At 47.0% G+C, this 12,846-nt stretch overlaps 1 protein-coding gene across 3 annotated transcripts in view; it reads left to right on the forward strand.

The window, feature by feature from the left end:
- rhbdf1a (rhomboid 5 homolog 1a (Drosophila)) overlaps positions 1–12,846 on the forward strand; it is a 28,019-nt gene that overhangs the window by 592 nt on the left and 14,581 nt on the right. The window lies entirely within an intron of this gene.

Genomic DNA, 12,846 nt, shown 5'->3' on the forward strand with positions numbered 1-12,846 from the left:
GTGTCTTGTGTTTAATTCTAAAATCTTTCTTTTGGCTTGTCTGCAATGCTGACATATTGATTTGGCAGAGGAATCAGTGTCCAACGTTCACACGGAGCTTGTGTGAAATGCCCACTCCTGGGAACTGTGCTGGGTTACGCTTCTAGGTAGCGGTAGTTGGTGAAGCCGTTATGAGCAACATCGTGTCGGGAATGGCTGACCATGTGTATTGCCGGTGCTGCTTCTTCCCATTTATGTTTTTATGGTTTGTTAGGGACCACTCGTAGATGACGTATTGCTTCTTGGTGATGTCATTTGGGGAAGGATCCCGACTGTACATGTGCGCCGTACAGTGCGGTTAAGTTTCTGTGATGAAAAACGAAATCTGTGATGCGACGTCGGGCTGCACTTGCGCAGCGGTACATGTACATTAAATCTATATTAAGACCTTCGTCGTGCTCAGGACTGAAACCACATATTGCAGTATGTTGACTTTCTATCTCAGGACAAAATTTTACTGCCCCTTTAACTCTACGATCATCTGTCAGGTTGCTTCCCAGTTACTTGTGTTTAGCTCTGTGGTTAAGGAAACTTGGAGAAACGACAGGTAGTGAAGTCCGTTACAGACTATTTAATGCTCTTGCGCAGCTGTGCAAAGTCAAAAAAAAGCCGGACGATCGGTGGCGGAGCAGACGGTCTGCGAGCCTAAAGCGATATCTGCCCGTACAGGCTTCACTTTTCACTGCCGGGAGCCACCGCAGGGACGCGAGCAGCCGCGGTTCGCCAGTAACAGCGATCTTTGTGCAGTTTGGTGCAGACTGCTCCTCTCCATTGTTTAGCTGGTTTGTGCGCGTGGGCAGGAAGATCTTTCTTCAAGATGAATGAATGGAAGTTCGGATGGGGCTGTTATTGCAATCTCATGAAATGCAATACACTTTTTAACGCCGTGGGCAAGACAAGACCAACAGACCACTCCGTACAGGTGACACAAGCAATTAAAATGACGTACATAAATAAAGCTGAGCAGGTTGTGTGGCCTTTTTCAGGCTGTTATTTTGATCTGGCTGTTAAAGTGCCTGGTAGCCCAATTTAGACCCCATGAGTTGGCTACTGCAGCAGGTACAGTGTGCACGTGGTGGCTTGTTGGCAGGCTCTAGTTCTTGAAAACCACCCCTGGCTCATGGTGATGTAACGGCTTGCTTAAAGCGAGCCCTGGCCGTGTGACCTCAGCTGCCCATTTCAGCCGATGCCGTCAGCGCTGGCATGGGCCCGGGGACTCGGCAGTCTGGCGGAGTGGGTCTGTCTTAGGGCCCTGTGCTCTGTGAAAGGGAAGGCGTGAATGCTTTGTAAGTAGGGGCGGTGCACAGGACACAGTCCAGGAAAACTTGTAGCACGGGGGGGACGGGGGGGATGTGGCCTAATAGCATGAGAAACACCCCCACAGAGATACCCTATAGGTTAGACACACGCCCCCAGAGTTATACACCTTATTGGCAAGTGACACGCCTCTACAGGTACCACATCCTATTGGTAAGAAATACGCCCCCCGCCCCCCCCACAGGGACACACCCTATTAGTAAGAGATATGCCCCCCGCCCCCCCACAGGGACACACCCTATTGGTAAGAGATACGCCCCCCGCCCCCCCACAGGGACACACCCTATTGGTAAGAGATACGCCCCCCGCCCCCCCACAGGGACACACCCTATTGGTAAGAGATACGCCCCCCGCCCCCCCACAGGCACCACACCCTATTGGTAACAGACATGCCCCCACAGGGACACACCCTATTGGTAAGAGATACACCCCTAGCCCCCCCCACAGGCACCACACCCTATTGGTAAGAGACACGCCCCCACAGGCACCACACCCTATTGGTAAGAGACACGCCCCCACAGGGACACACCGGATCGCCGCAGAGTGATCCTAACCTTGCTTCATTTTATGGAAAAACGAAAATACTCCGTGGGCTATTTCCTGGAACAGTCTGATGCCTTCTGTGGATCTGGTTTTCCATTTGTCCCTGACGGGATTTTTTTTCCAATTCAGTCCTGGAAGGATGGGGGTGGGGCAGACACTGGGCCTGCCTGCTATCACACGGATTCCCTGCAGTGGCTGGACTCACAGCATAAACACACGTTTTTTTCTTAGCTGAGTTACACTCCGTTAAGCTGGCTGTACTTAACGGCTGTTAACAAAGGCTTTTCTTTTCCTGCCGCCTGGCCAGTGAGAAGCTAAATGCTAAGCAGATGCGCTCAGGTTATTTCCTAGCTGTGGTGAGCTGGCCTGCGGCGCCCTTTGCAGACGAGCCTGCAGGTATTTCCACGAAGTCCAAACCTGTCTGACAGCATTGCTGATAATGTCGCTTCTGTCTCTGCTGTGGCGCTCAGACACTTTTGGTAGGAGCAGATCAGGTATTCTGACATGTGATTGGTTGTTATTGGTGGGCTGGTGTGGTGGGGGCGGAGCTGTCTTGCCTGAAGCTGTGATCCGTTCCGGTCCCTGTTTCCCGTCTGCGTGCTGGACGCCCCGTCGCTCATGCCACGTCACGGGTCCGAGAGGAAGGCGGCCCGTCTTGCAGCAAGGATGTAGGGTGTTTTTCTCTGTTTCCCAGTATTGTCTCCACAAAGGGAATGATTAAATGCCTTCCTGGGGAAAGTCCTCCTGGGGTGGGGGTGGGGGTGGGGGGGGGGGATGCTTAAAGCAGCCATCTCAGTATACAGGGCCATGTGCTACTGTCAGGGGATCATTTTTCTGAGGCCCCATTTAAAAGTAACTTTTGCCCCCCCTCTCCAAGTGTATAAAAATTGAAATGTATAGTTGCCAAGTAGAGTGAGGAGATTGTAGCCGGCTGGTTAGCAGAACAGGCTGCCTCAGCGTCTCCTAAATAAAGAACCTGTGTATTTAGTGTTTATTGTAGCGACAGTTTGTGGCCAACAGGGGGACCCCAAACCTCAGGGGCCCAACACAAATGAATGACTTGAATGGTGGTAAACACCACTGCTGGGTACAGCCTCAGCATTCACATCCTCACCTCCTTCGCCCCCCCCCACCCCGGTCTCTGGGGCCTGCTGTCTGATTGCAGTTACCCCCCCCCCCCCCCCCATCCCTTCCATGTGCTGACCCCCCCCCCATGAGGGCAGGCCTAGACATGCCTTCATAAGTGTATCAGACATGACATAATCCAGCTAGTCTATTTTGGGTCGCACACATGCACACCTCCTATCGTTCTTCCCGTGTGTCCCTATTGTGTGTCTGCATGGACTTCTGGGAAAGCCTGCAGAGTGACGGGACATCCAGTAGGCTGAATAAGTGGCTCTGTACAGTGGGGAAGGGGACAGCTGCTGATCTGTGCCTGAAGATGGGAATTTCTTGGCAGTTCGGGGCGTCCTGCTATTCCTTGTGATCGTTCGGGGTGAAGGCTGAGCTCTCGGGTGTCTGGAAGTCCTCACATTAGCAGGAAGGCCATTGTCACTGTCTCAGGACATGTGGCTTCCCGTGGAGGTCAGCCACATGCAGTTGGGTCTATGGCTACTTACCTAGCATCCACGCCTTGGACTGTGCGCAACTGAGCACGTAACAGGCTACTGGGGGCTACTGTTGCGTTGTTGTTGCATAGTCCAGTTTAAACACTCGGCATTCTGGGAGTGGCATTCCAGCCCCAGTTGCTTGCTTCCTCTTTGTGGTTCCAGACAATGTAGCATTAGCTTTAGCATTAGCGTTAGCCTTCCTCAGCCAGGCTGCTCCAGCACCCCCGGGCTCCCAGAGGACACGCGCTCTCACGGGCCGAGCCGCGGGACAGGGTGGGTGATATAATACCCAGGGCTGGCCGAGGGGATCGGGTCACCACCTTAAATAGGGCAGCCAGCCATTCTCATGCTATCTTTGGCCCAGCAGCCGCCCTGGGGACTCGTGGGTCACGGGGGGGGGCCTGTTACAGTGTGTCGTGCCTTGCAGACGTGCTCGTGGTCAGACTTCGGCCGGGGCTCGAATCCCCAGACACTTACGACCCTTTCATCCAGGACAATGTTTTGATGCTGCAAGACTCCTCCAGGGAATGTTCATGGTTTGTGATTTTAACCACTGTGACCCCTGCTGTCCAGAATTAGCTGTGTGTTTATTTGTGGATATTTTCCACCTGGACAGAGCCCTTCAGTCTTTCGTCTGTGGGGTAACCCAGAATCTGTGTTTAAATTTGCGTGTTTATTTACACCTTGTACAGTGTTTGCAGAGTCTCAGCTCGCGGGGTTTGTGTGCTTCAGCGGCTTCCAGCTCCAGCAGCACGGGGAAATATGAACTTAATACAACAGGCAAACCGTAAATAAATTAGATGGCACATCAGAACCTTCTCTCTCATTCTCTGCAGACTTATTCTGGCCTTAGCACAGCGTGTGTGTTAAGGCGACGACCAGAAGGGGGTGCTTTTGAGCTCATAAGCATTTTGGCTCCTTTTTGGTGTGACACCCCAGGGGTTGAGGTCGGCCTTCTCCTGGCCACAGATTCCACTTTCTCTTGTCGGAGGGTCAGGCTGGGAGTTCGGTGCAAGTCCTGCTAACAGGTGTTGTCGACTGTTTTTGGTCACCATGCAGTTTGCTGGCTTCTGAAGATGAATAACAGGATGCAGTCAGATTATCTCCAAACCCTTTTTAAAGACTAAAAATTTCACGTTCTCATAACTGACAATCATAAGTGATTTTATTTTCGTAGGGATCCTTCAATTTAATTATTAATGGATTTTGTGTTATAGGCGGTGAAGAAATGGTGTATAATTAAAAAAGCATTGTGGATGAACGAGGCAAACTGACAACTTTTGGTGGAATTAGCACGTTAACTCTCCTAAAATAGCTGTTAGTATGACATTTCTAGGCAAGATACGACCAGAGGTATGTGATCATCTGGCAAGATTCACCAGAATACCCAAATATTGACAGGTTTCGTGAACTGTAAGCCCAGAGACTAGCACGGGCAGACTGAGGTCTAAGCAGAAACATTTACATTTGGAACAGCCGGCAGGGTGCTTTTTTCCCAGCATGCTGTTGGGCGGGGCTGCTTCTCAAACTGAATGTGTGTATTGTGAGTTTATTAATAGAGCTGCAGATGGGGGGGGTCCTGTGGACTCAGACATTGAGGCATGTGGTTTGGAGATCTGGTGGCTCAGTCGGCAGCATTGTGGTTTCAGTGGGGGTGCCATTAAAGGAACCGGGTTAGGATTTCGGCAGGGGCAGCCGGTCAAAGGAACTAAGTTTGGGTTTCACTGGGGGGTGTCGGTCAAAGGAACCGGGTTTGGATTTCAGTGGGGGGTGTCGGTCAAAGGAACCGGGTTTGGATTTCAGTGGGGGGTGTCGGTCAATGGAACCGGGTTTGGGTGTCAGCAGGGGGTGTTGGTCAAAAGAACCGGGTTTGGGTTTCTGTGGGGGGTGTCGGTCAAAGGAACTGGGTTTGGGTTTCTGTGGGGGGTGTCGGTCAAAGGAACCGGGTTTGGGTTTCAGTGGGGGGTGTCGGTCAAAGGAACCGGGTTTGGGTTTCAGTGGAGGTTGTTGGTCAAAGGAACCAGGTTTGGATTTCAGTGGAGGTTGTTGGTCAAAGGAACCGGGTTTGGGTTTCTGTGGGGGGTGTCGGTCAAAGGAACTGGGTTTGGGTTTCAGTGGGGGGTGTCGGTCAATGGAACCGAGTTTGGGTGTCAGCAGGGGGTGTTGGTCAAAAGAACCGGGTTTGGGTTTCTGTGGGGGGTGTCGGTCAAAGGAACTGGGTTTGGGTTTCTGTGGGGGATGTCGGTCAAAGGAACCGGGTTTGGGTTTCTGTGGGGGGTGTCGGTCAAAAGAACCAGGTTTGGGTTTTTGTAGGGGATGTCGGTCAAAAGAACCAGGTTTGGGTTTCTGTGGGGGGTGTCGGTCAAAAGAACCGGGTTTGGGTTTCTGTGGGGGGTGTTGGTCAAAACAACCGGGTTTGGATTTCAGCGGAGGTTGTCAGTCAAAGGAACCGGGTTTGGGTTTCAGCGGAGGTTGTCAGTCAAAGGAACCGGGTTTGGGTTTTCAGCGGGGGTTACTAAGGCCCTATAATTTTCAGGATGCAGAAAACGTGGATAGAATTAGGGAATCGAGGCATGAAAACAGTATTTACTCATAAACACAGAATTGTGTGGAATTTGCAGATATTGCATTTACATTTTAAACCTATGAATTTCTCCACATTTTGCAATTGTCCCTGTAAAATACCCTCGCAGTAGGCATAGCCAGAGACTTTTTAACAGCAAGGACTCCGCTGTAGCCAGATCTGGCCAAATGAGTGCAGGGATGTTGCCTAGTAACCATAAGACTCTATTGCAGGAACTCAGGGCACTTCCCAGGTAGCTCAGACGTTGACAGGAACGGCCCCCTAATCAGCCTTTTTGCCTTTTGTGTCTCCATTGTGGTGCAGGAACCAGCGATGCACAGTTTCATTCACGGGAAACCAGAACTCACCCGATGCTTTTATTCAACCCGACTGCGACTTGAATCGTTAATATTAGTAAAGACAAAATAATGCCCACATTATGTTTAAATTATATTATATGCTTCATATGCCTCATCGCTCTCCATCGACTTTGTATTTGCATCTCCGTATCACTTTCGTCTGCTAACAAAAAGACTGAAACAGTCCTAATACTCCCAATAAGGGAGAGAACCCAGAACTGATTTTATGTGCTGCCAAACTGAAAAAAAAATAGCCTTTAAGTTCGGGCTACACAATTCATCGTAAAAATACCTCGATCTTGATTCACACCTCTATGCGATCTAATTTCTAAATTTCAATGGTTCTTCTGCATTGTATTATATCAGCTGGATCAAAACAAGCACTCCTGCTTTTCCTCAGAGAGTCTCAAACATCCCATAATTCTGCATTCTCTGTAAAGGGCGCTTTTCCACCACAGAAGGTAGCTCACTTTTGGTCCTTCAAGGTGTTGTTTTTCCACTTGCGTAAAAACTGGGACTGGCACTGAATGACATCACAAAACGAAGCAGGGTATTTTGTACTGAATCCGAAAAATGGGTAAGGTGGCCGAGAAAGCCCAGTGCAATTCAAAATATAAATGAGAAAGCCCAATGTAATTCAAAATAAATGCACGTCTAATAGAAAAACGCACTGCAAAGCAACAAAGGATATTATTTAAGTTCATAACACATGTGCAAACACACTGAAAATTAAGACGCTTCACAAATTCAGAAATCACTTTCATCAAAATGACACATGCTAACTACATTTTACAAATGCGCTGCACATTCACAGACGCGCTGCAAATACAGAAAACAACAGCAATCCGGAAGACACTTTTTTTCAGGCGTACTTTTCAATGGAGCCAATGGCGAAAATTTACAAGTGAAAAGTAAAGTTACCGTATAAACGGCTGATGATGGATCATGATTATAGTGATTAACTGCTTATATGGACCAAAAAGCTTGGGACAGAATCATTCCTGTACAAATACTGTTAAAATAATTCACTTATAGTAATCAAGATGTCAGCGTACAGTGTTCATCAAAGCTTATGATAAACTACAATAAGCTATATTTTATGTACAGTACTGTACTGTATTATAGCGTATTTGAATTATACTCAGTTTACTGTTTTAATTTGTACAGTACTGTAATTTGAAAAGCGTTTGAAACAGTTGTACTGTATTTTTAAATCAAAATTAAGTAAATAGTGACGCTGTCCATTTTATTACCTTATATTCATGTGGGCCTAATAAAAATACAAATGTCATTTAGATGGTAATCTCCCTGAGACATAAAGAAGAAAAAAATCGGCAATAATGATCATCCGCTTCTAGGGATCAATTTCACCAAGACAGACGTGATCACTATACGCGGTTTCCACTGTATCTTCTATTTGAACAGATTGCTAGAAGAATCAAATAATCAAGAAGCTGTGTGTTAAATGGTAGATTAGATGTGACTGGTAGCTTCTGCACTATAGGTTATAATTGCTCAGGGAGCTACACAGGTTAATCATAAACACAGCTGCCACCGATTAACTGTAACTTAAAACCATGCAGTTTGCCAGATTAATAGCAAAGTTTAAACATTTACGTTAAAAACATTATTACAAGCATGTGACCGCCTCATAAGTGTCCTCCGGAAACACTTCCGTTGTGTTATGGCTATTTAAAGTGCGTTTCCGAAGTTTCAGTCGTTTTCTGCATTTGCGGCGCGTCTGTGAATATGGAGCGCATTTATAAAATGCGATTCGCATGCGTTGTCTATTTGATGAAAATGTTTTCTGAATTCGTGTAGCATCTATGAATTTGCAGTGTGTTTGCAGGTTCGTTATGAACTTGAATAATATGCTTTGTCGCTTTGCAGCCCTTTTTTCTAGTAGACGTGCATTTCTTTATTTGCATTAGCGTTCCCCAGTTGGCTTTCCCGGCCGCTGTACTGTAGTAGCCTACAGTCGTGGCCACAAGTTTTGACAATGAAACAAGTATTGGTGCAAGCATTTCATCTATGTCAAAGGCTTTTATTGACAATTACATTAAGTTTATACAAAGAGACAATTCCCCTTCTTTTTCAAGACCTCTGCAATTCGCCATGACATTCTGTCAATCAACTTCTGGGCCAAATCCTGACTGATGGCAGCCCATTCTTGCATAATCAATGCTTGGAGTTTGTCAGAATTTGTGGGTTTTTGTTTGTCCACCCGCCTCTTGAGGATTGACCACAAGTTCTCAATGGGATTAAGATCTGGGGAGTTTCCTGGCCATGGACCCGAAATGTTCCCTGTGCTCCATCATGCTGGAAAAGGCATGTTCATCACCAAACTGTGCTTGGATGTTTGGGAGAAGTTGCTCTCGGAGGATGTTTTGGTACCATTCTTTATTCATGGCTGTGTTCTTAGGCATAATTGTGCGTGAGCCCACTCCCTTGGCTGAGAAGCAGCCCCACACATGAATGGTCTCAGGATGCTTTACTGGTGGCATGACACAGGACTGATGGTAGCGCTCACCTTTTCTTCTCCGGATAATCTTTTTTCCGGATGCCCCAATCAATCGGAAAGGGGATTCATTAGAGAAAACGACTTTACTCCAGTACTCAGCAGTCCAGTCCCTGCACCTTTTGCAGAATATCAGTCTGTCCCTGATGTTTTTCTTGGGGAGAAGTGGCTTCTTTGTTGCCCTTCTTAACACCAGGCCATCCTCCAAAAGTCTTCTCCTCACTCTGCACGCAGATGCACTCACACCTGCCTGCTGCCATTCCTGACCAAGCTCTGCACTGGTGGTGCCCCGATCCCACAGCTGAATCAACTTTAGGAGACAGTCTTGGCGCTTGCTGGACTTCCCTGGGCGCCCTGAAGCCTTCTTCACAATTGATCCTCTCTCCTTGAAGTTCTTGATGATCCGATAAATGGTTGATTTAGGTGGAAATGGGTTTTTGGGATTAAGTTAATTTTCATGGCAAAGAGGGACTTTACCTTAATTGCAATTAATCTGATCACACTTCATAACACCCTGGATTTTATGCAAATCCCCATTACAAAAACTGAGGCAGCAGACTTCTGGCCACGGCTGTATATTATATGGCTGGATGATGTGCGATATTAATGCAAACACCAATTCATACATCGTTAGTCAGCTAAATTAAGATCAGGCTTTTTCTTACCTTCAATTCGGTACGGACATTATAGAGCAGGGAGTTTAGGTTTCTTTAAACCGTCATAAAAAATGATCGAGTTTTGCAATTTTAATTATTATTAATTTTTAAGATTTTCTAATATATGCTTTAAATCAGCTTGTTAATCTCCGCTGCTTTTGCATGAGCGCTGCATGTGTTCTCCGAGACAGTCATACTCATTTTCATCTTTGCAGATCACTCCTAGACGGGTTTTTGAGAAATTTATGTCCTTTTTTTGTTTTATAAATACCCCAATATCTATTACAACAAAAACACACTGCGATACTTACAAAATTTCCAATGCTGTGCTCTCCTAGTATATTATACAAAATACTGTACTTCATTCCTTTATATGCTATCTTGATTACTTGTTCTTTCGACCAGAACGCAGTTAAAGCTTCGGTCACTTCATTTCTCCAAGCATCCCTTGTTGTTATTATTATTACTACCTCGCTTATCGTTGTTTTCTGAGTGCGCAAGTGTTTTCAAGACGGCAGTTGTATTGCGTTCCAGAAGCAGGCAATTTGTATAACCAATGGACAAAGAAAGCGTACCGCAATGGCACGTTCGGTACCGGAACTTTCGGTATGGCTAATTGAGTGTTCCTTTTCTGTTGTCAGAAGTTGATATACCGGTTCTATATCAGTCATGTTTTGTTGCGTTTCTTTTTGCAGTTTAATGACTGTAATAAACGTTTAAATTTCAGGAAAAATTATCGTTACAGAGAATCGCGATCTAAATTCTAACAAAAAAAATCGTGATTAACATTTTTTTTCAGAATCCTGCAGCTCTACTTTAAGCAGATTTAATTAACATTTAATTAAATGACTTTTGTCTCCTTAAAAGCTTATTTTTTCAGTTCGGCAGCTTATAAAAACTTAAAATCTGAAGCAGATCCAAAATAAATCTGAAAAAACAGAATTTGGAAAAAATAAAACGGAATTTGAGAAAAGAGAAAAATGCAAAGGAATTGGGTTAGGATAAAGATTTCTGTTCTACTCCTAAATAACCATTAGTTCTTAAATACAGTGGTACCTCGGTTCTCGAACTCACTAGAACTCGAATTTCTTGAAAGTCGAACAAACCAGTTTGACCTAGAACTCGATCTGAATGTCAGAAGTCGAACCGTGAACGCTGACCTAATATAAATTGTACGCGCCAGGAAATGAGTCATACTACAATGCAATTCTTACTTGAATGCCTTCACAGACTCGAGGATTAACCAAATAAAGCAGCGCAACATTACATTAACTAACAATAAATAAACCACTAATTTACGTGTACTATTGGAGCATTTCTGTAATGACCCAATGACCGGACTGGGGAAACAAACTGAAACGCGGACTTAATACAGAGGACTAATGACAACAACCAGAAACAGCTGATCACATGGGGATCCCACAGGAGGTTAACGAGGGGGCGTAGCACACGGAAGGAGCGGACGATCGGGGCAGGACAGGGGTAATGTTGGGATAAGATCTGTATCGTTTTGGAAGCCATTAAGAAAAAAAAATGCTCTTCTTGTTTTATCCTGTTCATTTTGTGTTTAAATGCTAAAAAAAAAAAATCATATTTAGGTGTAATTTTGGGGGGCCGGGAACCGATTAATTGGTTTTCCATTATTTCTTATGGTAAAAATTCGATCAGAACATGAACTTTTTAGGATTCGATCCGGAGTCCGGAACGGATTAAGTTCGAGAACCGAGGTACCACTGTACTTAGTGGAAGCATCTTGTCTGATTGCTCTGCAAATGCTTGTGGTCAGACCACCAGCATGTGATGTGGCTGTCCTGTGGCTTGCGTTTCCATGGCAGCCATGCTGTTCCTTACCACTCCTATGCCACTGTGTCCGTGACCCTTTCAGAGGCGTGACTGCTGCTTCTGCTGTGGCGTAAGGCCCGGTGTTCGCTCCACACCACGTATCTGCTGTATGTTTTATCAATGCATTTTGAGCCACTCAAACATAGCAAGTTGACAGAATACACTGTTAACGGCCTCTGGGCTCATTGATGAAGTTACCTACTCAGGGATTTAAGGCATCAACTTCTGCATCCACGCTGCGAGAGTAGCAAGCTGTGTCTGGGCATGCAAAGCCAACTGGCACCCGGAGCGGCTCTGGTCCGGTCGTGTCCCAGCCGCTGGTCGCTGGGTTCTGGCTGCAAAGTTAGCCCCTTGAACCCAAGGCTGGCTTTGAGAGCCATTGCAGAGTCATAATCCATATTTAACCTCCAGTGATAATCTCAGCTCTTTGGGGAGTTAAGAGTCTTTTTATGGTTCTGTTTCAGCAGCTGAGCTAGGACTGGTCCCGAGGAGTGACGTCCTTCCCCCAATGACCCTACTTCCTATCTTATTGGACTCCTCCGCTCCTGTCTCATGCCTTTCCCCAACAGTGGCTGCTGCCAGCGACCCAAGCGAGGCCACGTGGTCAGGGCCGCTCATGTTTTGAAGCCCAGTACAGTTGTTCCTCAACCTCCCCTTTACTTAGGGGAGATTTTGTGTGTGTGTCACTGTTCCATGAAGGGCTACTGCTGTGCTGAGAGCCACTTCCTGTGATATGGCCGCCCTGGTGGCTGTTTCCTGGCCAGGCTGGATTTTCCCTCCTTCTGAGCCTCATCATCCTGAAAACGGACCAGTGTCTGACCCCTGGTGTCATTGTGAGCTTGGTGAGAAGCAGGACGGTGGGCGGGGGCCATTCTGAGGCGGTGCTGGGGAGCGTGAGGGGGTTTCCAGGCCTCCTAGGATGAGTTAAGAGCATCTGGCCCTGCAGCTGAGGGCTAGGCCTGGGTGGGTTTCCATCCTCGGGGGCGTCTTCTGTGTGGGGGGGGTTCTAAAGCTGCTAGGTTCCACTCTGAGATCTTTTGAGTCGGTGATGCCCCTTGTCATGCCCCTCCCGCACTGAAGCATTTTGTTTTTTCATCGCTGATGTTTCCTTCAGGCTCTGGCGGGGTGGCTAGTCCCTTGGCCTGGGTTCTCCATTCCCCAGATGGATAGAAGGCAGATCTGGCCTCAGCACCGGACCTAGAGTCCCACCTGGAGCGTGTTGGGCACATGCACTATGAGGTTTTCTGAGAGCCAGATGCAAGCTGATATCATCCTGGGATATTTAAATGTGGATCGTGTGCAACAGCGTTGCAGCTCAGTGGGAGAGACTCAGCTTCCTGTTGACTTCCTGCTGACTTCCTGATGCGTCTGTTGGAAGTGGGAAGGTATGTCTGAATGG

This window comes from Paramormyrops kingsleyae, chromosome 22, assembly GCF_048594095.1.
Source record: "Paramormyrops kingsleyae isolate MSU_618 chromosome 22, PKINGS_0.4, whole genome shotgun sequence".
In the NCBI taxonomy this organism is placed as follows: domain Eukaryota; kingdom Metazoa; phylum Chordata; class Actinopteri; order Osteoglossiformes; family Mormyridae; genus Paramormyrops; species Paramormyrops kingsleyae.